A 25913-nucleotide genomic window follows, 5' to 3' on the forward strand; every position below is an offset into this window, starting at 1 on the left:
TGTGTGCTCCAAATTGATTTGTTCATATGTACTCATTGGGTTCTCCAACCTTTGCCTGGGAGCAGGACGAAACCTTTAAGAAAAGTAGTTGCCCACCCCAGCCCCACAGTTTTACTGCAGATAAAATTAAGTCCAGAGGAACCAGAGTTCAATTCTAAGTATCTGCCTACCTTGCATTTGTTGACATTTTGTTTTTTAATTATTTCAAGTAATTCCTCATGTATTTGTTTTATCTGCCTGATTAGATTACTATCTTCTTGAAGATATATAGTAACTTTATTTCACATGAATTTCCCATGTTAACAATATATGCTCACCCTAATGAACCGATATTTCTGGTGTCTTCATGAAATCTCTTCTTATATGATTCAAGGAAGCTTTTGTTTTTAAGGGCATTAGGGCTATTTTATAAAAGGCAACAATCAAGTAGTCTGTTTTCATTTCACAGAAGATAATTTAACCTCAAGGATCAAGGGAGACACTTAGATAACCTTGGGCAAATTACTCAACTTTTCTGAACCTCCATTTCTAACTATAAAATAACAGAATACTATTCTGTATGGTTTTCATGAGTACAAATAAGTTAATGCTTTATGTCTAGGAAGGGCTTATGTATGCATTTGCTCAAGAAATATTAGTAACTTTTATAATTGTAGTCATTATGATTATTGGAGGTATTTCTAGCCTAGAATTAGTCCTTAGCAGCCCACTTTTACATAGTTGAAAGGTATTTTTGCTTCAAGCATTGAAGTACCTCTTCATTGGCCTGTTTGAGTTAATATGGTTTCTCAGCTTTCATCCAACGAGTGTAAATGCTTAGAAAACTATATGCAACAAATTGTTCAAAACACTAATTTCCACCTGTCCATCCACCAAACTACATGTCTAAAGGAACTGACTTTATTAACCAAGTAAACTTCCTGACTCCAGCCTTCAGAAAAGGAAGAGCCTGTGTCCCAGAGCACACCGTCTCCATTAAACAGTAACATGTCCCATGTGGTGTGTTCTCATTAGTGGAGTTCTTCCATCTACTTTCAAGTTGAAGTTTTGTTTTGAAGCTGAGTAAACCTGGCTTAATTGGCTTTTCCGCCCTGTAGCAGAAGTTTTGGGTAAGATGTATATCTTGAAGATTTTATTTATTTATTTGAGAGAGAGAGAATGAGAGACAGAGAGCACTAGAGGGAAGAGGATCAGAGGGAGAAGCAGACCCCCAGCTGAGCAGGGAGCCCGATGTGGGACTTGATCCTGGGACTCCAGGATCATGACCTGAGCTGAAGGCAGTCGCTTAACCAACTGAGCCATCCAGGCGCCCAAGATGTATATCTTGAAATCTAATTACATATCTTAACTGTAACCTGAGAAGCTTAAAATTCACAGATGTACTTTATCTGTCAAATATGGAGACAGTTGGCAAATGCAGGCCATAAAGGTGGAGATTTAGTACCCAACTGCATGAATTGTTGCTGTTTTCCTATGTTTATTACTTCACAGTTAATCAAGGAGATAACTCCTAGGAGTTTGGTATTGTTCTCCCTATGTTCTTTTTTTTTTTTTTTTTGTTCTCCCTATGTTCTATAGAATGAAGAGGGAAGTAGGAAAGAATATTCCCTTTGTAACACATTCCCAAATGGAATAAGGCATTCGCTTCACAAGTCCTTGAGTTAAAAACCAACATTAAATGTTTTAATCAATTTCTGAAATCCTTTTTAAAGCCAACAGACTGGGACATCACATTATTATTACTATTTATATACAGTTCTTTTGGTAATACAGTAATTGTATGAATATGTGCATGTAATTAGGATATTCAGAAACTGGACTGCTCAACAACCATCAAAACCATATTTCTACAGTGACCTAGCATTTTACCACCAAGAGCAATTACACTGAAATAATTTTTTAATATGAAAGCTCTAATTATTGAGTAGAACATGGTTTCTTTGCTGAGTATTAGAACTACAAAAGGTTTTACATGTATATAAGTCTCAAAAATGATGCAATTACCAAAGATGAATAAAAACAGAGAAAAAACAAAAGTAGCTCTAAGAGAACAGGAGCAGATTCTTTCTCCATGACCAGCCACCATCAGTGCTACCCAGGATAGCCTTTAGGAAGACAAGCCTTCCTACTTCACAAGCAGTACCCAATTCCCTGGAGCAATTAAGGGTTTGTTTCCTAAATGACTAAATACAAGTGTCACCAGGTGTCTAGACAAATGGCCAGCATGATTCACCTACTAAGTAAATAAGTAATTATGGCACTGGACCAAGTTACTAACCCAAGAAATTCTGCTGATAGGACATTCTTCTATCTCTTCATTTCATGGTCCAAAATAAGCAGAACTAACACTTCCACCCTCCTCTCTCACTGTGCATATATTTTGCTACTATTATATAACTTTTACGTGTTTCATTTTTAAAAATATAGAAATTCCAAAAAAAAATGAAAGAAATAAAGAAATTATGAGCCAAACATACAAAGATCTGAAAAGAAACTTACGTGAAGTCAAATTAAAATAGTAATTGCTCAAAAATCTTTAAGGTCTCTTGTCCTTTAGGAAAAGACCCAGGTGTTTCCTTAAAACACTCTGGATAACCAGTGCATATTATCTTAGGAATGAAAAGATGTTTCAACCTTAGAAAATCTATTAATGCATTATACAATACTAATAACAAATTAAAGAACAATCCATGACAAGCTCAATAGATGTCAAAAAAGATTTAGTGAAATTTAACATTTACTTAAGTTTAAACTCTTAATAAATTAGAAGTAAAAGGGAACTTTCTAAACTTGATAATTATTCTTTATCAAAAATCTACAGCAAGGATCAAACTTAACAATGAAACTTAACAATGTCACCATTAGAGTGAGAATAAGACAAGGATGCCTGCTGTCCCTGCTCGTCTTTAATGCTGTTAGAAGGTCTCAGCCAACCCAATAAAACAAGAAAAATAAAACGAGGTACATATTGGAAAGATAGAAACAACACTGTATTTCTGTATAAATGGGCAGTTTGTTTGCATAAATAATCCATGAGAATATATAGACCATTAGAATTAGTAATTGTTCAGCAAGGTGGCTAAATACAGGCTCAATATAAAAATGATAGGATTTCTACACAGCAGTAATAAGTCATTCAAGAATAATAATATAAAAAAGTACCTCATTCAAAATAATAACAAACTAAAATATAACTAAGAATAAATATAACACATATGTGTTGATCTCTGTGAAATAAATTACAAAATTACTTTCTGATGAACAAAAAAGGACTGAATAGACAAATAGGTATACCAAGTTTATGGATAAGAAGACTCAAATTAATCCATTTGGCAATGCGATGCCATTTGCATTTTCAACAGCCTTTTTTATGAGACATTATAAACCAATCTTGAAATTCCTTTAAAAGAGCAAAAGGTCAACAATAACTAAGAACATTTTGAGGAAGACGAAAAGGGTAGAGGTGGCCTGCTCTATCAGATATCCCAATTAGTAATAATAATAGTGATACTACAAATAAAAACAATAGCTGCTAACTTTTATTGAGCAATTATACGCCAGGGAAAAGCCTTTCATCTATTCGGTTTAATAAGATTATTGCTACCATTTTACAGATAAAAAGGAAACTGGGGTACAAAGAGATTAAGAATCTCTCTCAAGGTAACATGGCTAGGCAATAGTAGCATTAGGATTCAAACTCAAGGAGTGTGGCTCCCGAGTCCCTGACCAAACCCTATGAAATGGCGTCTCTAAAGCTACAGCGATAAACAAAATGCCGTATTGACACAGGAGTAGAAAAACAGACCACTGAAACATACTACAGGACTCAGAAACTGACCATGCTGATAGGGAAACTTGATTATCAATGTGACCCAAAAAATGGAACACAAAATATGTTGCTGAGATTACTAGATATCCATGTGGAAAAAATAAAATGAAGCTAGATCCCTTTATATTATATGAAAATAATTGCAGCTGGACTAATTGTGAAAAGCAAAAGCTTGAACGTTTTTATAAGAAAATGTGAAAGGATATCTTTAAGATTTTGGAGATAGCAAAAGTTCCTTATAGAAGACATAAAAAGCCCAAAACACCCAGTAATAGGTCGATAAATTTTACTCTATTAAAATTTAACTCTCTTATTCACAAAGCAATATTATAAACAATATTAGTCAAACAACAGTCTGGGCAAAGACATTTTCAATGTGTGTTATGGAGGAAGGATTTCTTTTCTTTTTTTTCAAGATTTGATTTATTTATTTTAGATAGAGAGGGAGAGAGTACAAGAGCGAGCATGGTGGGGGGAGGGGAAAAGGGAGAGGGAGATGCAGGCTTCCTGCTGAGCAGGGAGTCCTACTCTGGGCTTGGTCCCAGGACCCTGAGATCATGACCCAAGCTGAAGGCACATGCTTAACCGCTTCACCGACTGAGCCACCCAGGTGCCCCAACAAGGAAGGATTTCTATCTAGAATATGTAAAGAATTTTGCAAATCAATAAGAAAAAAAAAACCCCAACAACTCCCCATTCTCCTAAAAGGGGCAATGGATACAAATAGGCAATTTTTATAAAAGGAAGCCTGACTGGCCGACACACATATTGAAAGATCCTCAACCTTCCTCATTGCCAGGGAAATATAAATTAAAACAATGTGATATCATTTCATATCAATAGACTGACAAAAATCAGAATCTGATACCAAGTGTTAAGTACAGAAAGAGTTTCTCTCATCTATTACTTGTGAGAATATCAACTGGTACAACATTTTGTAGTACACTCTAGCAAAATCAAAGAAAATTGAAGAAATATACGTCCTTAACCCTGTAATTTTACTTCTAGGTGTGTACCTTTCACTAAGAAACCCTCACACACATGACAAGGAAGTATGTTGAAGAATGTTACTTGTAGGTATCATTATTTGTAATAGGAAAAGACTGTAAATGATAAATCCAAATGTTTGTCAAGAGAAAAATAGGTAACTGAATTGTGGTATATTTACACAATGAAACTGCATAGCTACATGCAAAAATATGGTTAAACACCAATAACAAGACAGATTGAAAAGATTGGAGAATAATACTTTTGGATTTATATAACGTGTATAGTGTTCATACAAAATACAATATTTACATACAGTTTGAAAACATGCAACACAATACCCTATAGTTTTATATTGCTTAAGGATGTGTATAGATAGTCATAAAAACACATACTAGACTGGTAAACCCAAATTCAGGGCAGTGGTTGCCTCCAGGCAGAGGAAGGTAGGAGCAGGAGCATGGAAACAGGGACACAGGGACTTCAACTGTATTCGAGATGTTTTGTTTTGAAATTCAACAACGATATTAACAGACCTCAAAGGCCTCTGGCAAAATCTGTGAATTTGATGGAGCTGGGTGGTAGGTATTGGAATGTTCATTATTTTATTTCATATATATATATATGTGAGTATATCATATATATATCCCTTTGTATTTGAAATATTTTTAATAAATAAAAAAGGTGCTATATGTAAATCAGATGTTGATAACCAGAAGCCTATTCTCCTGGGAGGTTGTGATTATATGATGATTTCAGAGGTAGCTTCTCTTCTTTTCTAGCAGCCAACTAGCCCGTGAATTAAGCGATATTTATTAAGTGCCTGCCATTTCTCAGACACAAAGCTAGGTTCCGGTGATATAGTGGTAAAAGAGCCAGATGTGGAATGAATGTATATCACACTCCAGTGGGATTACAAATGTACCTCTATAAACCATGAGAAATGCCATGAAGAGAAGTAGGGAACTCTAACAGGGAATAACTGGGTAGGGCAAGGGGCAGATACTGTGGCAGACACTGAGATCTGGCTACCTGAAAGTTACCCCCATCTGCCCTTCTCCCTTGCTTTCTTCTGCTATTGAGGTTGGGAAGCTAATATTGGTTTTCCAGACTCCCTTGCGTGGCACAATTCTAACCCATTAGACATAGTTAAGAGTCTCTGGGGAGAGTGGCAAAGCCTCACTAGAAGAAAGCCTTTCACCTCATCTTAACTCTGTCCTTGCTATTCTGTCTGCTGCATGGATGTGATGCCTGGGGTGGGACAGACAACTTGAGATGATGAAGATGGAGGCCATATGCTGTGGGGGGTGGAGCACAGGGACGAGCTCCTGGATCGCTGATGCCATGGCTGAGCCACAGTTTGGGTTGGGCTGTTCATGCTGAACTTCTTGTTAGCAGGTTATTAATGAGATTTCCTCTTATTTGGAAGCAAACTCATTCCGAACAGAGAGCTTCTAGAAGAGGCAACATTTAAATTGAGAGGAGATGAAGGAGAGGGAGCCAGCCCTGCAGAAAGCAGGAATGGGGCAGGGAAGTCAGCGGGTAAACACACCCCACAGAGAGGGAAACAGCGTTTCAGAGGGCTGGCTTGCTTGAGGAGCTCAAGGAGCCCACTGAGGCTGGAACTGAATAACGGGTGTGGGACTGCTTTGCAACTGGCTGGGAATTGGAATACCTAACTATCTCAGGCTAAGAACTGTGGAGTTAATGATCTGAAAACAAAGACAGACTCAGGAGCACCCGGGTAGTTGCTGTTTTCGGAGACTTCTTTCTATAAAACAAAGAATTAACCCCTAACCCATCTACTTGGATTTTTGTGTGTTTGACCTTTCAAAAGTGAAGTCCACCAAGTCCACCTTTAGTCCAGAGGTACAGCTCTCCCCACCCACCTCCTACCCCAGCTAGGAGGGGGAAAAAGGTAGCATCTCACTAGTCCCCTTGACATAAAGGAAACTGCAATGATAGGATTTACCCAAAGGCTAGCCAACCGTGTCTTACGCATTCCCTGTGCTACAGAGGTTTCTATTTTGTTCTGTGTTTATCTCAATGGGAAGAGGCAACGTCATTGTTGAAAAGAGTCTGACTTGAATAACACAACAGAAATCTAGTTCCTTTAATCCTGTCCTCACTGGGCACTAAGGCAAGGGTTGGCTGACTTTCTAATGTGCTTCCTATTGGTCTATTTCCTGGATCCTATGCTCTTTTGCCAAAGGAAGGTTATTTTACAAGATAGTATTTACTGAGCACCTGGGTAGGCAGAGTGCCCGTTCAGGCAAGAAGCCCATGGCTTGGAAGACAATGTCCATTTTCCTCTGAAAAGTCTCAATTTGATAGGTATTCTGCAAGTTTCCACTTGGTTATTTTAGAGTAGACTTGGCTATTTATTATTTGTTTCTGGGCCTCTCCCTCCTCTTCCCTTTAGCTTTCTGTAACTAAACTATAGCCCCTCTAATCCTTTTAATCTTTCATCCACATCCTTCCCTGAATTCATTCATTCTTGTTGCTATTCTCTGCACTTCTTGCAAATTGCCTGAGCTGCCCCAGTAATGAGGTGGCGGGAACAGAGCGTGCGGTGCCAGGTGCTTCTCAGCTTGACGTGTCCACAGAGGAACTGTTAGTCCGCGCCCTTCTGCACAGGCAGCCTCAACCTGGCCTTCCCTTTCATCCTGCCAGACTGCCTGGCTGGCCTGAATTTAATTTGCAGACCACTATGCCCCCTGGGCCTACTTTGGCATCACTGCGCTCTGGCGTCTGCTTCCCAGAGACCAGCTCTGTGTTTGGATTCTCTTCCCCCAGGTGTATGCACTGCCTTGCCTTTTTCAAACGCTCACAAAGTTATTATTCCCAGCCTACATACCTCAAGTCTCAAAGGTCGTTTGCATTTTATTTCTGTTGCCTGAGCTGCTCATGATATTTTCTAAATTGGAATTATTAGTGAATTTCCAAAACACGCAGCTTCTTCCTTTTCTCCACGTAGGTCATGAATAAGAATGCTTAAGTAAGAGTCAGACCCACAGTGGCAGCAACAGCCTATTAGGCGTTGCTTCTTCTTAATCCTCCTTCAGTGGTAATCCCTCCCCCTGCTGCGCCCTCAGAATCTTCTTCGTTTCCAGTTTTTTGGCCAACTTAAAACCCACATAGTCAACCTTCCAGATATTTATTGAGAATTGTGCTAGGTACTGTGAGAGAATCTAAATCATGAAAGACACAATCATCACCCTTCAAAAGGCTCCTGTCACTAAAGAGTATATACGATCTTCAATATTTAACCAGCACCTTAAATGTGCCAAGCACTATCAGGTGCAGAGGTTTAGAATAGGAAAAGTATGGAGTCCCAGTGAGTTTCCACCACAGCAGATAATGGCATGGCACGTGATTACAATACAATGTAAAAACAATAATGACATGGACACCTGGGAAGTCAATCTTTCAGTCTTAGTCTCTTCATCCGTAAAATGGAGCCAAACTTCTAAGTTGTAGTTAGGGCTTACATAAGATGAGGTATGGGCAACACTTGGCGCGGTGCATGACGCAAAGTGTTAACAATGTTACTATCAATAACAGTTGCAAGTATGATGATATAATGGTTATTATTGTCAGTAGTAGTATTACAATAACTTCCACATTCAATCTGATTGACCATGGCTGTCTGGAACATTGTGATGAGATAATTCAGAAACATTTACTAGGTGCACTAGCAAAGAATACTGTGATGGACGCCAATGCTATGGTGGACAGGAGGAGGAGATAGCTATGTAAGTGTTAATGGTGCACACATGTAACTACGCTACAACGCCAATGTAGCCCTCTGACTTAGGAATGTCACAGAGTGCGTAGGAGGTAACGAACTGACTTTGCATTTCAGGATAGGAGGGAACTGATGTCCTATTGTAGGATCTTATGTCGCTCTGTGTATTACTTTAATTTAGAAACCCCAGATGAGTTTTTATGCTTGAACAGTCTAAGAGGTCAAATGAAGCTGGGGTGGATGAGAACTCCTGTGACCAAAAGGAGGTCCTTCCCCCCCAAAGCTGTTGAAGAGACTCTAGGGCAGTGGCTTGCAACTCTTGCTCCATGACAAAGTTCTCACTGATCTGCAGCAAAATAGGAATGGTAAGGCCAACGGAGAGAGGATTTCATGCGATGAAATGTCCTTAATTTAAAGAACAGATACTATATTCTTCCTATTTTGGGTGTTAAAACATCACCCCTTTCATAGAAAAATGCTCTGAAGATTTCTTTCCCCTTCTGTATCAAGCCTCAAAATGCTCTAAGTTCCATAATGCTTATTTCTGTGAAATCTTATCTACTCCATGACTTTAATACCATCAATATGCTGATAACTTCTAAATGTGTATCTAGTAGGAAAGTACTCCTCTAAACTTCTGATTCTTGTATTTGCTGGCACTGGATATCTCAAAGGCACCTTAAATTTAACAAGCCCCAAAAAGGACCCTTGATTGTCCCTTCCTGCCTCAACCTGTCCTTCTCTTGGTCCTTCTATCTTGGTAAATGGTATATGAAATGGCAAGTGGCTCAAGGCAGGAATATAGAGTCATTCTTAATACCCTGTTTCTTCCTTCCCTGATCCCCTCATCTATCAATGAGTCTCAGCAATTCTAGCTCCAAAATAGTCTTCAATTCCAACTACTCACCATCACTTGGCCATCACATCACACAAATCATATCGACAGCACTGACATTCTGTTCCACCTGATCTCACTCTTGCCACTCCTCCTTCTCTCCAATCCATTGTCCAGTGACATCCAGATAACTCTTAGCAATAAAGTTAAAAATTCTTATCATGGGCTGAATCCAAGCACAATTTTATCTTATTTCATTTTTTTTACTATTACAAAAGTTTATTTAACAAAAAGTTCAATGTGAAAATGCACATGACCCAATTTTTATATTGTAGTAAAACAGGTGCTATGGAGAGAGGATATTCAGAAGCAGTTGATTTCTTCCGGTGAACACACTCACTGTTTATTCTCACAAGGCTTCTAACATGATGACATTATTTCCTCATATTACCACTATCCCACAGTTCTGTTGCCCATAGTTGCCATCACCACACATTCCTCCATCACAAGATTCATAAAGGGATCAAACCCCGGCAATATTCCTTGGACATGTCTGCCACCATTTAATTTCAGTGATAATATCTTATCCATAAATGTTTTCAACTCAGGAGGGTGAGCTTTGCTCATGGTGTCTACTCGGTGAGCTCAGAGATGCCTCCAAACCTCTAAGCACAATTTTAAAGAAGAGTTCCCTGCCCTTCTCTGTCCATATAAAATTAATATGTTATATCCTCTCAGAAAACCTTCATAGCCCCTATCTCATTGTGAATTTTATAACTATTAGTATAATTGATTAATAACTATCCCCCCCACCAAGACTATAAAATACGAGGGCATGGATTATATCTAGCTTTGTTTTTCATTGCATTCCCAGGGCATACTTTAGTAGATGCAAGACAGTATGTACTAAATAAGTATTCACAAATTAACAAATGAGTGAAAAGAAAAAAAAATTTACACATCTTTACTTGGCAAAATAAAAAGGTGACTATCCTTAGTAGGACTCCAAGTAAGAATTTTTTTCCTGGTCTCTGAAATCCAAAGTCTGAGAATTACTGCTCTGTGGCCTCTTCTGGGGCCTCTTGATATTGTAATGGCCTATGCAAATGGTCTTTGAAAGCTTGTGGGAGGTGCTGGTAGGGACCAGCTAACTGTTAGACTGGGTCTCTGCTCTTTGGGATGTAGCAGTTTCTTTGGTCTAATCATCACTCTGGAGCTCTGTAACTCTGAGCATGGGCTTTACAACTCTTAAGTAAATGCCAAAGAAGAAAAAGAATAAAGAATCATGGTACCCAACTCAAGTTAAAGCTTTGCATTTTAGAAGAATTTATTTGTATATTTTAATCTGTTGTGCTGATAGTCTAAAAACAGGAAAAAATTATTTATGGTAGAACCTGCCCATACACCCATTGGCTATACAGTATCCCAGTTCATAATATGTGGACTATAAATTAGAAAAGCGAGATTCTACGCCAGCCAATCAGATTTACATTCCTAGTGGCAGCTTGTGTTATAGCACTTGGATTGTTCTGTCAAATAATTTATTGAGATCCAGATGCTCGAGTTCCCAATCTTCCCTGGGTAAGTGGTTGTCAGGTACTCCTGTCCAAAAACAAGGCAGTTGGTATTTAACTATAGGCTCCTACACTTGTCAAATGATCTCCAAAGAATATGAAATTGCTTGTCATCTTTGTCAAAATTACATATGAATGGGATAGTTGCTCTGTTGTAATTAAAAACTCAATTAAAAGAAATTCTGAAATCATTATCAACTTTTTCAGGCATGAGTTGCTCCACCACAAAGCAAGCTGTTTATAGCTTAGGCTTTTACCAGCATTCAGAAGATGGCTGAATTCCAAAATAGGCCCAAGGAAAGGAGGAGATCTGGACCAAGGTGGAAGGATCCTAAAGGGGGACAACAGCAAGGTGCAGACAATGACATTATCTGTTAGGTGGCAAGTGCTCTAATTCTAGCACTAGTATGTGTACTGGAATTCTATAATTAGATGGTATCATTTCATTAACACTGAGGACCACTGTCCCTAATGAGTCTCTTCAAAATGAACAAACAGGAGGTAGCTTATCATTACGGCTCTCATTTATATGGGCTTATCTACTAGATGGATATTATTGGACCAAATTAATTGCATTACAGTGGGTGCCACTGAATGTAAGTACATTTGGTTCTGAGGGAAACGATTACCCTAAGTGGCCAATCATTAATCGACTACAGACAGTAGGCATCAGTGATGAGAGAGAAGCAAGCATGTGTGTGTATCTGAAAAGGAAACTCATCATTTTATAGCTGAGGCTGGATGAGAAAGCAGTCCCAGCCTCTGCCTGAGGCCAGTTAAGCCAGGATTTTTTTTTTTTTTTATAAACACACTACCCATAATCAGAAAATAGATAGAATTATCACAGACTGATGGCTTTATGCCTTTATTCATATCATAGTGGATCCTCTGCAATCTCTTTTTTTCTTTTTAATTTAATTTAATTTTATTATGTTATATTAATCACCATACATTACATCATTAGTTTTTGATGTAGTGTTCCATGATTCATTGTTTGCATATAACACCCAGTGCTCCATTCAGTACGTGCCCTCTTTAATACCCATCACCAGGCTACCCCATCCTCCCACCCCCCTCCTCTCTAGAACCCTCAGTTTGTTTCTCAGAGTCCATAGTCTCTCATGGTTTGTCTCCCCCTCTGATTCCCCCCCTTCATTTTTCCCTTCCTGCTATCTTCTTCTTTTTTTTAAAACATATATTATCAAAAAGAAAAGAGAAATGACCCAAATAAATAAAATCATGAATGAAAGAGGAGAGATCACAACCAACACCAAAGAAATACAAACAATTATAAGAACATATTATGAGCAACTATATGCCAGCAAATTAGATAATCAGGCAGTTTCTTAAATCAGGGCATGAATTATTATTATTATTATTATTATTTTTAAAGATTTTATTTATTTATTTGACAGAGAGAGAGATAGCGAGAGCAGGCACACAAGCAGGGGGAGTGGGAGAGGGAGAAGCAGGCTTCCCGCCGAACAGGGAGCCTGATGTGGGACTCGATCCCAGGACCCTGGGATCATGACCTGAGCCGAAGGCAGACGCTTAACGACTGAGCCACCCAGGTGCCCAGGGCATGAATTATTAATAGTAATAATTCAATAGAAGCCTCCATTTATTGAGAACTTACTATGTACTAGCAAGAAAGTTAAGCCCTCTAAATTCATGATCACACTTAATCCTCACAAAAACCCTCTGAGATATGTCTCACAGTTTGTAAGTGGTAAACAGGAAGCAAATCAATTTGAGTCTAAAACCAGAACCCCCTGATCATAAAGTTGTCCATTTTAGATCCAGACTCTATAGAGACCAGAGACTCTGGGGTAGTCTATTATCAGCCCGGGCAGAACTAGTTTTGGGGGAGAGCCAGGCATCTAGGTATGATGCAGAACCCAAGAAACTCCTATGGGCATTTTTTTCCCCTTCTATTCATTTGGAGATTGTTTGGACATAATGAAAATCACTAATTTTTTTTTTTTTTTAGGAAGTGGCTTCATCTTTGCTTCTGTGATTGTAACACTAACCAATGAATAGCAGTGACGTCTGATTTTTAAAAAGCAGTGTTGATTCAAATTTTCCTAACTTCATATGAAGACGGGATAAATAGTACTCCTAATCTGTAGCTTAAATCTTCTAATGGATGGAGGTGATATATATTGGGATATGCTATATCAGAAGCCACAGCATCCTTTTGTACAGATCTGTCTGTGGCATTCCCCTGTCAGGTATGACAATGGGGATGACTCAGAAAATCTTCACTGTCTTAATTGTCATTCCTACTGTATGATTTCCATAGCAGGTGCTTCACTTTTTGAAAAAGTGAAGACTTAAGTGTCAATAGAGCAGAGTATGCATATGGATGAAATGTGGGAAGAAAGGTTGAATAGAGGGGTGAGGACTAATAAGGCAAGGCCCCTGAGAGCCAGAGTAGCCATCTAAAGGGCAAATGCTCTTGGGATGGTTGGCCCAGCTAGCTGGATATCAGATATTTATATTTTGGAATACAGTAGTTTATAATTTACTTGAATGAGGAAAATCAATGGGTATTCCAAGGGAATACCCTGTGTGTTGGGGAATCCAGCATTGCTGGAGAAAACCCCATGCATGGATGCGGGAGAAGAACAGCATGAGAACCAAGGGTACAGAGGGAATGCTTTAATGGCTGGTGGGAGAGCAACACTGAAAAGGATTTAATCTGCTAAGTCATTGTATGTGGTCCTTAGGGGAAGGAGTAAATACTATGACCTTTGTCCTAAAGCCATGAAGCATGACTTTCTATTCCTATTATACCTATTCTTCCCCCCCTCCCCACCCAGTCACCCTCTCTCTTCCTCCCAGCTGTCCTTCTGGTCTCAGAGGTTTAAGAGTTTATGTCCTTCGTGCTTAAGGTCAACCTTTCCTATGGATCTCCCCCTCCGCTCCCGCCACCTCTCCCACTTCCTTTGGGAACATGCTACATTAATTTTTTTTTGTTTTATTATAGAGTCCTACCTTTCCCCACTATTGGTTCATTCTCTTCAGCCTCTAACCTTACTTCAACTACTCTATTCTTAAAATAACCCACTCCTGATAATACATTTCCTCTAGCTGCCATCTTATCCCTCTACTTCCTCCCATCCAAAATTCTCTGTAAAGACTGCTCAGATAAAGTCCCCTAAAGTCACGGCTTTCTAAATTTATAGGATATAAGTCCTTATACTGGATTTCATTGCTTTGGTTTCACTTTGGATCTTAGCACTTTCCTGAACCTCTATTCTTCTGACCCCTGCGACATGACACTCTACTGAGTCCCTTCATACCCTGTTTCACTGTCTCCTCCCGGTGTCTTTCTTGGCTTTCTCACTGGCCCAACTTCTAAAAGCTGGCAATCCTAGGCTTATGTCCTTACCTCTTTTCTCTGAGGGTTTTAACCACTATGTTTATGCTTATGACTTACACATCTGAATTTCCTACCCAGGTATATTATTCACAATTCAGGGTCATATATCCAATTGCCTCCTGGACACCTTCATTCAAATGTCTTATAGAAATCTTGAGATAAACATGGCCTAAAAATGAACATATATCTTATCCCTTCTACCTGATTCTCCTTCAGTATTTTGTATATAAATTGTATTACAAATCACCTAATCAGTCAAACTATAAGCTTGAGGGTCATCCTTACCAACGCTCACAAAATTTATCACCATACATTGCCATTCTTCTCTCTTTTTCAGATTTGCCCTCCCTGTTCTATCCAATTCTCCCTGCTTAAGTTTCTGCTCTCGCCATCTGTCACCTGGACTACAGCAATATCCTCCTCATGCTCCCGTATTCCCCCTGAGTGCCTATGTTATGGCTTGGCCTCACTGGGTTTCCATTGCCAACAGGATAAAACCTGAATCTTTCACATAATATATAGGCCTTCTATAATCTGCTCTCTTGAGACTCATCTTTTGCTATTCTCTGCTTGATATTTTAAGCTCTAGTCATACTGATCCTTTTACTAACTTGGAATATACTGTGCTATTTTTTTTCACCTCAAAGCTACACTCATGATCTCTTCCTGGGACTCCCTTCTTCTCCTCTCCCTAACTTTCTGTGACATCCCTGACTCTAAAAACTTAGTCAGGTATCTCATTCTATGCTCCTAAGCACCCGACCTATCTCTATCACTGCATTTACCCTGACATTCTCTGTTTCCCCAATATAATTATAAATCCTTGAAAGTAAAGATGAGTATTATTATTTCTCTGACTCCTCAGTGCCTAAAGCAGGTCCTGATACATGGTAGGCATTGTTCTGATTTTTACTGAATACAATAATAACAGAAACAAACATGTATAGGACTTTAGATTTTTCAGATTGTCTTCCCACACATCTCCTTTAATTTTCATGGCAATCCTCTCTGGCTATTAAAAATGTATATTTTATTTCAGTTTATAGCATATGGAAATAATTGGCAGCTTTTGCTGAGACTACCTGAGAAACACAACACAGAAAGACATTGTTAGAAAACAGCTCATTTTTATTTTAATACAAATCTATAGTATTCTCCTGAATTAAGTTCGTGAGTCCAGAAATACCCCAAACCACCACCACCACCACCATCTCCACCACCAAACAAAAACCCCCAGAAACAAAAGCAAAAACACAAGGTGTGTTTTAAAATTCCCCATTCACCGTGTAAGTCATAGTTTACTCCAGGGTTTCTGACCTCTAAAACCAGTGATTCATAGTTATTTTCCTATGTTATTGTTGTTATTGGAACATTTTACCTATCTATTTCTCCAACTTTTTGAGTAGAAGTTTTAATCTTTCCTTGGTCCAAAAATTTCCAGTTCATCTGGAGTTCCCAGTTTCCATTTTGTATTTTTACCTGATTTTTTTCTTAACTTTTAGATAACAGACTAATTTTACAGATTGGATTTTTATATATAAAAGCATTAAAATGAAATGTTGTTTGATTAAGACTTCCATTACCCAGTAGAACAGTAGAATAAAATAGTTATTAAATTCTATTTTTGCTCATGAAGCAAATACAGTTAAGTTATAAAACCTGTAACCCATCACCAATACCATTTAATGCTTTTTCTTTTAGACAAATAGCTTTACCTCTTGACCTAGAGAAAAAGGAAACTTATAGCAAAAAACAAGCTCATGCATTAAGTGCTGTTCAGAATTTTAATAATGGTTTGTCCAATATTTGAATTTACTTCCCTAAAGATAAGAGAAAGCAAATTAGATTATTTAGTTACTTCTTCCCTACTAAAGGGAAAAATATCATCTGTAAAGGTATTAACACATTCCTGTTCTGTTTCCATTTCTAAGTGATTGCTTTACAGAAAAACAGTTGTTTTTTGATAAATAGTAAACACAAAACTCAGGATTCTTGTTCTAACATCTTTATTGGCTGCTACATGCTTCATTTTACAAAAGCCATGAAAATTAGAACTTGTCCATTACCAAAAAGACAACAGTTGGGGCCTAAAAGAAATCAGACTGTTGTCTGGTGATTATTGTCCTATAAAAGAAAACTATTAATTTCAGCAGGAATACTAGAATTTCTTGGCTTTGTTTGCACATAAGCATGAAGACCTGACTTCCAAATGCCAGACAAGAGACTGTTGCCAAGGCTAGTAGATTTTCTTAAATTTATAAAAATAATAGTAAAGATTTACATAGCATTGATTTTGTGTCAGACACTCTTCTAAGCACTTTACAAGTGGCAAGAATTTTGTCCTCCTAATCATTCTGGGAGCCTAAGATCAAAACCCGTAGGATATGCTCTCATCTCTACCCTTCCCATGCTCTATTGCCTTGAGTATGACTATTCTGTATTCCATGCAGGTGATTTCATATTGAAGACTCTCTTACTTCATGTTGAAAAATTGTTAGGGAAGTCACAGAAGCTTAGCAAGGTAGAATGATCAAGGATCTGTGAAATCATTCAGTTTAACAGGACCTAGAGAAATTCTCTGACACGCCAGGTGTTGCACACCTACTCGGTGGCAGATTAGAAACTAGAACGTAGTATCCTGACCTCTGTATATCCTACTATTCCATATTCCTTTTCTCGTGGGAAAGATAAGATACCCATTTGCTTCAAACAAATCTCCTGGTCACCTGCAACATGCCAGGTGCCATTTTAGACACTGGAGGTATAAATAGGAGTCCCGCTATTCAATTCACTAAATAAACAAGGATTTACTGAGTGTCGGTTATGCACCAAGCTCCAAAGAAGGTCTGCAGAGGTGGGGATGGGTGGAGTGGGGGAGGGAAGAGTACAAGACATGGTCCCTGATCTTCAAGGAGTTACACAAAAGACAAGGGGAAAACATGAAAACTCATAGGAAAATTAAAAAAACAAACCAAACACCAGCATAAAATTAAGCTATAAGGGAAATGAATGCCAAAAGATTTCAGAGAAGAGGAAATCCAGAGGGTGGGAAGGATCTGTGCAAGTACATCACAGAGAAAGCAGAGAGGTAAAGGTGATGGTTGCCCACCACGGAGTATGCAGCAGCCAGATTTAGAGACATGCACAGACTTTAAAGGGCAGTGAATAAAGTAAGGAACAGATGAAATGTAATATATATCATCCGTGTAAATCCAAACACATGCACATATAACAATATTAATTATTTGGCAAAGATGTATGCCATCAAAAAAATGCACATAGAGCATAACACATGCCCGCCTAGGCAGAGGGGGAAGAGAAGAGGAATAAATATAATACATTAATTAATTGATTAATTTAAAAATAAGATCAGGGCCCTCACAGACCAAGGATAAAAATGTGTCATGACCTGATTAATGTCAACTCTCTGTCGTCAAGTCCAAGGAGAAAACTCGACATAGCCTGTGTTAGGCGTCATGGACCTTTGCAGGACCTATGGACCATCTCCACACTGAGGGAGGAATGGCAAGGTGATGGGTGAAGGGACAGTATGAGAGGGGAGAGACCATGATGCCAGGAGAGGCAGGTGCACGTGGAGAAAGTGGAGGAACAATGGGTGAATATATATGGCTTGGCTGTCTTGCAGGAGCCCTCTGAAGTCAGGCAGATTAGATTGTTGGTGCTCAGGTGGGAAATCACTTGAGCCTTGGAGCTGAGGTGGTAGAAACCATGCACTGAGGGTGTGGCCTGAGCAGGTGAGCAATACAGAGAGAGAAGAGACTGAGAAAGGAGAGCCCGGAAGCGTCCAGCGTCCGTCCTCAGGATGGAGGACACAGGTGGGGAAGCATCTAGGAATTCAAGCTGTATAGGGATGAGGGCCTGAGTGAGTGGTGTTTGTGGGAAAGAAACGGGCATGAAGAAGGGACGCCCACACCGTGAACAGACCACGAAATGTCACAGGGATGTATTTGTTCGGTTCTTTGAGTAGGACATTTTTGAAAGTTTGCTTCAGCGTCGCTGTGGTTCCTGGAAACAGTTAAGTGGGTCACTTGCTGAGCTTTCCTTAGTGGTAGATTAATTAGCCAGCTGTAACTCCCGGATCTCTATTTTTAAATAACGACTTGCATAAATCTCCAAAGACAAGAACTCGCCACTAGTATACAGCATATTCCGGCAGCTGCAAGTTATTATGCCCAGTGGAAATTAAATATCTTTTAGGGAAATCATGCAAGATCTCGTGACAAATATGAAATTAACCCCTGCCACCTCTCTGCCCAACTCATTTCTTCGCTCGCCTGCCAGCCTAATAAGCAGAGTCTCTGGGGTCCTGAAATGACAGCAGAGCTGGCAATATTTTAAAAAGGCATTATTCATCTATGAGCATTAGTGAAACATAGAGCCTTTGTCCCTGATTGAGCTAGAAGCTCTGGAAATCAAACATCAGTAAACACACACGATAGGCCCCTCCTAAAAAAACCATTAACCCATGGTCAGGCCGAGATGCTTATAACTCCAGGGATATAAACAAACAAACAAACAAGCCATTTTATTTATCATTTTAGGTGTTTCACTTCTTTTGCTTAACATCCTCAAATCCCTACTTCTCTTTCCCTCTGACCGAATACATTCTCATTCTTGTTCTTTATCACTTCTTTCTTTATTTACAAGCTCCAGATTTCAGATAACATGTGACTTTTTACTTTCCCTGTTCATTGCCCATTTTTTGCACTAGGTTTGGGTTCTTGTAGTTTGTAGGAGATATGAGACACTGTGTCCTCAGTCAGAGCAAAAACAAGAAAACGAGCAGTTAGGAAAGGTCCTGAGGTCTGGCACCGCTTCGGACATTCAAATGCCATTTGTAAATGCGTGTTTCATAAAAGGACAATCAACACACTGGCCATAATCGCCACGGGAAGGACTTGATTTGTTTGGCCATTTTCAGTAAAGGGCAGAAGCCACACACGGCTTTGGCAGGAAACCTATTCCCTGGGTGGGTGAAAATGGAATCCTCAACTTTCCCAGGTCGTTGTAAAGACGCCATAACAAATCCCTGATTTCCCACTTGAGCACCAACAATCTAAGATCTAGGAGAGAAAAAAGAAGGAATGCCTATAGAGAGACAGTATAATTTTGGGTCTGATGCAAAGCAGAGGAAATCAGTAAGGACTTGAAAAGAGAAAAGGAGGGGATGGTTCGGACGGCAGTCCTACACGGAGAAGCCCAGCATGCAGGCCCATCCCCGTGCAGATCTGCTGCTCCCCCTTCATTTCCCATCTGGATCCCCAGGCCTTCCTTAACATTCCACAGGCTCCAGGGCATCTCCAACTCTCACAGGAAGGGCTGCAAACCCTCAGGCTGCCAGGCAACACTGTTTCCCTCTTTCATCTGAGTCCAGAAATGGCTGCAGCCTGGGCCTTGACCTTGACCCTGTGACCTCCTATGTCAAGAAGTTAAGATGGTTTCTGCCTCTAGCTAATGGCTTCCAACATCACAAAATGGGAGTCTAGCTTATCAATTATGTGAACTTCAGTGTTTGGCATAAAGGTCATTATTGTGTTATGCACCTGGAATCACGTTGTAATGAGGCACATCACATTCTCTTACAGTCAATGAGGGGGAAAGGGAAGCACACAAAATGGAAATTACTCCTAAAATGACCTTGCTGGATTTCTACATCTGGCGAGCAAAGGCTGTTTCTATACATCAAGAAACTGACGTGGCAGCTTTGTCATACCATGGGGCAGCCCAGTCCCATGTTAGCAAACATGCTATTATGGAACATATGGCATAAGCCTATTAGTAGTGTGCACAGTTGATGAATTCCCAGCGTAGTGTACCCATGATGTTTACTGATTCACTGCCACCCTGCCCCGGGCTGCTTCCAAACATGTCAGAAAAATAAAATGGCATCCATATTTGCATTCAGAAGTTATTCCATATTTACACATGCTAATAAAAACAAAAGCCTGCTTTTTAAGGAAGGGGCAAGATCCATAATCAATTTTCTGAGAGGTCCAAGTGTTTGACATGTACTGCATGCATGCATTTCACCGGACTAGCAACTTGGAAAACGCGGGTAGCTGGCTCTGCGGTTTCTTACCCCTTGCTGGGCCGGCAGTAGCTGAGAGCAGACGGGTACCCAAGAGAGCCAGGGGTACCTGCAGATCACTCGCTTCCTCTGCCTAAACAGCTTGCCTTAGATTGTTGTTCCGTGACTGAACAAATACTTGATGAACCAGTGAATGAATTAGCTCTGTGGATAGCCATGACCTGATGGTGCCCTGAAACTTCTCTGCCCCTTTCATTAATTACCAGCTCCCTCTCCAAGTTCCTCAGCCTTGCTGTCTTTACTGGAATATAGCATTTGGGGTCATTCACCAGGACATGAAGTTCTGGCTCTGAAAACCACTGGTATTGTGGTTTTCATGAGCAAATCACTTAACCTCTTTGAGCCTCAATTCCCTTATCTGTAGAATGGGTGAATTATCCTTTTTGTCTTATAAGGATTCTTTAAGTTACAAAAGATGAACCAATTCAAACTATTTTAAGAGAACACAAAGAATAAGTTTATTAGTTCATACGGCTGGGAGGGATATTGAGCTATCTGACCAAATCAAAGGAGGGGGACCCGGGCCTCAAATGCTACAATCAAGACACAAAACCTACCAGAACTCCCTTCCTCCTCCATCTCACAGCTCAGCCCTGCTCTGCTCTGGCTTCATTCTCTCCTATTCAGCCATATCTTCTTCACTTGAATGAACTCGGCCACTTTCAACCCTAATTTCACATTCTTCTACAATCACGGACCTAGAGGCAAAGCTGTTTTTTTCTTCAAGTTCAAATCCAATCCTTCTTTAGTAAGCCAGGGGAGGCCATCGACTGGCCATGCTGGCTCACATGCTTACCTCAGAACGAGAAGTCTGTGACTGACCAGGCACAGGGTTGTGTCCGTTTTGTACCTAGGGTAACATGTAGTGGCTAGAGGGAATTACCAGAAGGGGGTTCAAACCTTGCTGAGCAAATGAGACAAAAATAAAAGCTACCACTCTGCTAAGTTAACTCCCCAAGTTGTGAGGATCTAGGCAAAGAACAACTGCTGCAAAACCACAGGTTAATATCATAAGTCACTGGCTTTGTAAGCTGCCAAATGTCATAGGAGTGCTAGCAAAATCACCACCACCTCTATTTATTATTTCTCTATCCATGGGTGGAAACTGCTTCGGTCAGTATTAATGACAATTACAAAGATACTAGTTGACATTTCAGAGGCAATTGCCACATGTTTGGAACTGCTTTTCTGAGCACCTTACATGTATGAAGGATGAAACAGGTACTATTACTGTTCCCAGCTTTTACATAAACAAACTAATGCAAAGGGAGGTAACTCAACTTCTTCAAATCACTTAGCTAGCAGTGGAGTGAGGTTTTGAACCCAGGGAGTCTGGGCCAGAGTTCACACTCCCAACCACCAAGCCTCAATAACTCCTGCACTAGAAGGATGAGGGGTAGGGTGAAAGGCAACTAATATTTTGCATTATACTGTGTTTTTTTTCCCCGATGCACTGCAAATGCCACAAGATTGGTCATTGGATCTATCTTACTCACAAGTTGCATTAAGTATGCCACTCTTAAGGTCTACATGACTGGTATGAGCAAAGTAGAGATAATTAGAACTGGGCTAGACTTTTATTTGAGTGCCTGAACATCATTTAAATAATAGTGCTTTTGAAAATGAATATGCACTTCCATTTTCCTAAAATTCAGAAAAGATGCATAATATTCAGGTGCCTAATAACTTGGCTGCTAGTTAATCATGCTTGACACTTACATAGCACTTCACCTTTTAAAATCACTTTAGAATATGTTAGTTCATTAATCCCTACAAAATCCATGTGAGACAGGGAAGGTCTCTGCACCTGCCCCTGATCTCCCTTCCTTCCAGTATCTAAATACTTGGAGGACCAGGGAAGGAAGAAAAGAATTGGATAAACCAAGCAAGGAACCACATCACATGCAGCCAAGAATGATGGAAACTAGTAGGCAGTGAATGTGAAAGGAACACCCTGTGACTCTGGAGAGGTTTGCCCTTGACACATAAACTTATAACATAAAAATCCATATAATAATAATTACTCATTTCCAATTGGTTAAAATGTAAGAAAATAGCAATCAACCTGCCATCTTCAACTTCAAATGCCTGTACACCAATCACTTGACCTCATCTGTGGTCATTTCCTTTGATTAAGACATGCTTCTCACTGTAAATTTTTACGATCTTTTTATACTTATATTCCAAGTTCTGTTGCCCATTCTAATTTCTGCTTTTCTCAAAAAGGATATGCCTAAACTTAAAATCTAGTATGACTTGGGCCACATTCAGCCTAGATTCCTTCATGTTCTCTTGTCATTCAGCTAACAGTTGGCTCTAGGTTTGGATGTGATGCTGAGCTAATTCCACCAGTCATCTGAACATTTCACTCATATCCTGGGACTACACCTGCTTCTCCTCAGCATGGATGCTGATCAGCACTGACAGTTCATAAAAGTAGAAAGAGAAGGATACCTGAACAAGGTAATAGGGCTAAAAACACCACCCTAGGATGCTTTCGAGCTACCAAAAAACACTTTCAAAATTAGTGAGAAGTCATCCCAATTAATACAATGGCATAAAGATCAGGTGCACCCAATCCAGGTCCCCATACAGTATTTATTTCTAGTTAGTAGAGAATCATATTATTTCTGGCATCAGCTCATCATCCTTCCTCAAGGTACCAAGGATGAAAGGGAAGGCAGTATAAGATTATAATTAGAGCTCATATTCTAGGATCAGGAATACCTGGGTTCAAATTGATTGAACTAATTACTAACCATGTGACCTCAGCCTAGTTGCTTAATCTCTCTATCAGTTTCCACAGGATAATACCAGAACCTTCCTTATTGAATTGTTATAGGATTAAGTACAATAATCACTCACAGACTTAGCACAGTCCTAGGGGTATAGTGAATACTCAGAAATAAATATTATTAACTGTCTCCAGGTCTCTTTGATATTCTCACACTCAATTTTGAGGTATGATACTAAGGCTTCCTTAAAATGGTAAACCCAAGAATTCTAGGTGTTGATTGAGAAAGAGAAATATAGTGTGGTCTGTGTTAAAACATAATGATCTTTATCCAACCAGGCTAGGAACAGAAACATTCCAAATCACCCAAAAGGTCAGATATTTTCCAACAGTTAGCAGACTAATATGCAATGTTGACCCTGGGCAAAGTCAGGGAATAGATAGATGATCTGTCTGTGATGAACCTTTGTTTTTTATGCGTGTACCCTCTTCCCTCTTCTTGAGATGTTACCCTCACCTTATTTTATTTTGGGGCAATTGAGGCCATCCCGCATGCTTTGGAAGTCCCAACAAATAAAGATCACTTTATCTACTCCTGAGTGCTCTCTGGCAGCTCAAGACTCCCAAGGTTACTGATAATAGCTTTTGTCCATTTCCTATAACCATATCACTAACCTGGAAGAGTTTTCAGCTCCTTTCCCTGCCTTCAAACAGCTACAAAGATAATCCATGATAAAGGGACTTGGCAGTGTCTCTGATTACCCATTAGCATGGGACATGGCAAGGATGTGGGGGGGTTGGGGGGTGTGTTATCAAGTTCATGGGTTATTTGCATTGGTACAGGGAAATCTGAGCAGACCTTTTTAGAATCAATCCACTAGGGGAAAATATAGAAGGAAGCATTCAAACCACGGTGCTCAAGCAGAATGAACACTTATTTCACAGACACAATTACAACTGCCAGGGGAGAAAATTTTTCCAAAACTATTTAATCTCCGAAATGGGCAATAAGCTTGTCAGCCTCTTGGGCATTTCAACCTTGGTGCAATGGTTCATAGCAAATCTTTCCCATGACCAAACCCCATCAGATTCATCAAGTGTCTCCATTCTCTCACAATAAAAGCCATTTAGGGCTCTGAGGATGAGGCAGGCTTTGTGTGTGCAATATATGCTCCTCCCTGTCACCAATGCAAAACCTGGGGATGTGCTGGAGAAAGGAGCCTTGAAAAATGAGGATATTCATCTTGCAAGAGTTTGAGATGTTATTTCTAAGCTAATCTCCCCTACAAATCAAGGAGCCCAATTCAATTCAAGTCCAATTCAAGCTTGTCTTCCAGAATGTCTAGTAAATCCTCAAAAACATGAACTATGTACTTGTTTTGAGTCTCACTTTCTACCCATCCTCCTCTCAGCCCCATGAGTTCATTATAGCTATGGAAGGTATTAAGATTCAGACTAGAATTAACAGCCAGAGAATTTACTAGAACTAGCCATTTCCCCCCGCCCCCGTCATGTCTATTAATGACTAAAACATCATAAACAATAAAGTTTAATTAGGAACTGAAGTGTCTATAGCAATTAAATATGAAGGAAGTATTCAAAAACACAGCAGGAAGGATCATATTTTTAAAGCATTTAAATTGCAAATGATGTTATTGACAGAACTTTTAAAAGTAATTTTGTGTTTGGGGAAAAAATGTCTAAAGTGAAGTGTTGACTCCATGACATTTACAGACAAATAAATATTTAGGATGGATCAATTTGTAACTATGAGCAGATGCTTCAGGAAATATAGAGAGCTAATGGGAACTGTCCTTAATTTCTACCTCACTAAGACAATGAGGAAAAAAAAACCCCACAACTTAAAGGATTTCAGAGTAATGACATGACTCATTAGTGTTAAGCCCACTTCAAATTAAAGGATTTATCTTCAGCTACTGAGAGAAGAAAATTGTTAATGAACTTCATGTGTGAATATTTGGAATGTGCTCTAGCTTGCTCTTTAGGCATGAAACTACCTGAAGTTGTATCCACAGGTATTTAGGTTTCTAAGACCAGATCCTACATAATTTTGCCTCACTTCTTGATAAACAGTGCTGGGAATGGAAGCTCTGTGCCCACAGTCAACTGATAAAAGTGGGGAATGTTGCGCACCACAGAAACAGGGTAAAAGCTGGAGAAAAAGGGAAGCCCTACCATTATGGAAAGACATACAAAGGAAGGGCTAAGATGAGCCTTCACTGCTCTAAGTTTATGCTCTTCCAAATACAGTGGTGGCAACTTCAGAACACAATATAAAGATGAAGAAAGGTTAGGCCTCTCTTTCTGAATACCCTGATGCACTGCATAGCTACTGACTCTGTCATTGTTTTTGGCATTTACTCTTGAGCTGGGAACTTGAGAGTCTTCTTCCATATTTAACTCCATCACATATGAGGCTCATTCAAGAGAGGTGTCCATTTGAAGCTTCTGGTAATAAAAGTTTGGTGTTTGAAGGAACTGTGCTGAATAAGTTGTTTTGTTCCTTGCAAACAAGTTATATAAATAGTAGTCTCATGGAAAAGGAAATACTCGGGTGCAAAGTCAAAGAAGTCCAGAATATGAAGACTAAATGGGATAGGAAATTTGTAGACAGTGGCGCCGTCTCCTATACCAGTTATGAAAAAGACATCAGATTAAGGGTCTCTTGACAGAGTTGGGAAACTGCCAAAA

General features: G+C 39.5%; 1 protein-coding gene and 1 pseudogene across 9 annotated transcripts in view; both read right to left on the reverse strand.

Moving 5' to 3' along the window:
* Nucleotides 1-25913, reverse strand: part of ST6GALNAC3 (ST6 N-acetylgalactosaminide alpha-2,6-sialyltransferase 3) — a 577918-nt gene that overhangs the window by 144480 nt on the left and 407525 nt on the right. The window lies entirely within an intron of this gene.
* On the reverse strand, nucleotides 9809-10026 carry LOC118524577 (small nuclear ribonucleoprotein G pseudogene; annotated as a pseudogene).

This window comes from Halichoerus grypus, chromosome 5 (assembly GCF_964656455.1).
Source record: "Halichoerus grypus chromosome 5, mHalGry1.hap1.1, whole genome shotgun sequence".
Taxonomy (NCBI): Eukaryota; Metazoa; Chordata; class Mammalia; order Carnivora; family Phocidae; genus Halichoerus; species Halichoerus grypus.